Genomic DNA, 3,226 nt, shown 5'->3' on the forward strand with positions numbered 1-3,226 from the left:
CTGCTTCCTCAACTCCCTCCCCTAAATGAGAAGCAGAGGCCTCCTTTTATGTCAGGTGGCTGGGCGCTGATTGATCGTTAATTAACTAATCATCTAATCAACCCCAGCCACCTGAACATAATGAACCCAGGCAGGTAGGGGAATTTAACCCCATCCCTGCCAATTTAAAAAGGGCAGAGCTTTGCTCTGCCACAGATGGTAATTCTAGTTAACCATATGTAGTTTGCAGCATGATATTCAATGAGCAAATAATTTAAAAGTAAGTTGTTTATCATTTAACAATAGGGTTCGACAAAATCTATATTTATTCATGATTGAAAACTAGTTTAAATCACTTTCCTGGAAAGTTACTGGATCCATGCTGTAGCATCATTTCCTTGATTATTGTACATCCCTGCAAGCTTCCTTTTTTTATTTAACAGGGCCCCTAACACAGTTATCATGGCTGATGGAAAAAGATGAACAACGAACATTGCAGCAGACTGGCACAAATAAAACACAGTGCAATTCCTCCAGATGCCTGTGCATATTGCTGATCATTCTTGCAGTAGCATTGGTGGCTAGTCTACTTCTATCATCCTATGCAATATATTTAATGGGTGAGTAAACTGTTTGGTGGTTTTAAAACAGAATCTTAACTATTTAAGATGTAAACTTAAAAAAAAAAAAAAAAGGTTTTATTATTATTTTTTCACTTTCGGTCCCAAACAAATTTACATTTGTTAAGTTGAAGTATGGTAAAGTCTTGTGTAGGCACTGGCCATTTTAAAAACACCCAAGCATGAATGCAATCTTAGTCAGAAAAAAGCAGACTTGCATACCTACATCTCCTCCAGATCTGTTCCAAAGGATCCTACTGAGAGGGATGTATATGGGGATAGCATTTGGTTTTTGCCCTGCACTCTGATTCCAACATAGTTAATTAACTTTGTGATATGGGCTTCAACAGTGCTGCCTATTGGCAATATTTTATTACATCTCTGTGCTCCTCATGGCTTGTTTGTTGCCAGCACCACAATTCACATCAGGTTGGCTAGAAAAGCCACAGCATTAGTGGATGCACCCTAAGAGTCTTTAATCAACCCCTGTATATACTGTACAGTTCCATTGTTAATTGCACATCTGAAACCAGTCACAATGCACAAAGCATTCTTGTCAAATGCAAAGTTAGCTTGTCATTTTGCATGTAATCTTTTAAAATCTGTTTGTTTCAGAAATTGGTTTTGGTTTTAATGATATGTTCATGTGTACTTGCAGTTTAATCTAAAGAGAAATAGGTATGGGTAACAATGGATGCAGAATGATATCCCCCCTGCACACAATAGGGGGTTATTTTCTGCAGTTATGTTTACAAATAATATGTTTATTTCTTTCCAGTGCAAACAACAGAGAAAATGAAGGAGTTGTCCAGCTCCGCTTTTGAAGAGGCATACCTGCAAGAAATCGCAGCATTCAAAGATATCATTTTAAAATATCTTAACCAATCAACGACTGCAGTAAATAAAGGGGCTGCGGCTGTTGAAGAAATTGTCACTCATAATGTAACTGCTTAATTCACAAAACTGTCAGTTAACATGCATTTGTATGTGTGACCATGTGATGTAGCAGTGAAATAGGTTGGTGTCTGCCTTCCATTACTTTGCTATGCCACCCTGCAGTGCCTTCATCTTGCCGACAACATTATTTACAGAAATAAAAGCTTCCTTTCCTTCTCTTTTTATTAGGAATTTTTGATAACTTGCAAGGAAAAATATAATTTCTATTGAAAGCAGGATTTACTGCTTTCCCAAGCAATTGCTTTGACTAATGCACACAGTTTCCAGTGTGCACGGCTGCAATAGTGAATGCATCTGCATAGATTTAGTGCTGGGTGTAGTTGAAAATTCCATCAAATGTGATGTACAGGCTAAACTCAACTATGAAAAGCAATCAGGTCAATGACCAAATTGCTTTGCCAGTCAGAGTAATAAACAACTATATCCACATGCGTTAGTTAGATACTTTTACAAGCGCACAAGATAGACATTTAATTTGTGTGGCTGTTCAAGTTGGTCAACCAAGAGAAACATTTTGCATCACATTATAAGACTTACTACTTTGCTCTTGTGGTTTATGAAAAATTGTAAAAGTAGAGGTGACACAATTTTATGCTGCTAAAGAAACGAGAGCTTAATAAAGTATTGTTATAGTTCAGAAGACACATTAATTTGTAGGTTGACTGTTAAATTCTGATAATAAAATACAATAAAAATTCAATGTGTATTTCAAATATGTGACACTTTATCTGTGCTTGTGTACCTTGATTGCGATCAATTCTTGTGTATGGCAAAAAAATAAATAAATAAATAAACTTTACGTACAAAAAGGGCATGTTTGTTTTTTGTTAATCTCCATAACCCTAAAATTGACTGATAAAAGGGTAATATATTTGCATACCCCAATGGCGTGTCCATCATGGCATCATTTGGCTGCTGCTAAGTTCATGTTGGAGTTTGTATTATATTGTCTTTGGATAATAAATGCTGAGCCTTAAACATAAAGCTAAATAGTGTACTTGTTTACACAAAGATGGTATTATAATATGGGCCAAAAATATTATATTTATATATATATAGAATATATGTTATATAATATATATATAGAAACAAAAATAATCAGCACAGGGGAATTACCCAGACTGAGAACTGATATGGCACTTTGGTGCTACTTTTGTCCTTAGTACTTAACCATTGTATTGCATTGCAGTTTTATTGAATTGCCATTAAAGATCATTTTATAAGAGTCAATTCAGTGTGAAAACCGACTGGCTTGGGTAACACTTTATATTAAGTGTCTCTAATTAGTGTGCATTTACGGAAATGTAATATATACAATATATATTTTTGAAAACAATTGGATGTGTACAAGTGGGTAAGTGAGTGCAGGTGAAGGCAATGCAGCAGAGTAGAATGAACGACAGACAACGATTTTTGTCTTATTGAATTAACAGTGTCCAGGGCCTGATGGCAAACAACTGTAAATAATGATGCAGTGATACAGCGACGTGATACAACCAAAAGTCTAGTCTTGTACAGCAACACGGAACACAAAACACAGACACAGTTTACAGTGAGTGATATTAGTGCTCGTGGTGCAAAGATAGTTCTCTGTGAACAAAGGGAAAGTGCTAGCTGAACAGCAATAGCTTCGAATCATGTTAATAGTCTTCGACAGACAAACAAACAAA

General features: G+C 35.8%; 1 long non-coding RNA gene across 1 annotated transcript; it reads left to right on the top strand.

The window, feature by feature from the left end:
- The first annotated feature begins 169 nt into the window (after positions 1-169).
- On the top strand, positions 170-2,355 carry LOC121308185. Its single transcript, XR_005948479.1, has 2 exons — positions 170-599; positions 1,378-2,355. It is a non-coding gene; the product is annotated as an uncharacterized LOC121308185 (long non-coding RNA).
- Positions 2,356-3,226: the final 871 nt, after the last annotated feature.

This window comes from Polyodon spathula, unplaced genomic scaffold, assembly GCF_017654505.1.
Source record: "Polyodon spathula isolate WHYD16114869_AA unplaced genomic scaffold, ASM1765450v1 scaffolds_527, whole genome shotgun sequence".
In the NCBI taxonomy this organism is placed as follows: Eukaryota; Metazoa; Chordata; class Actinopteri; order Acipenseriformes; family Polyodontidae; genus Polyodon; species Polyodon spathula.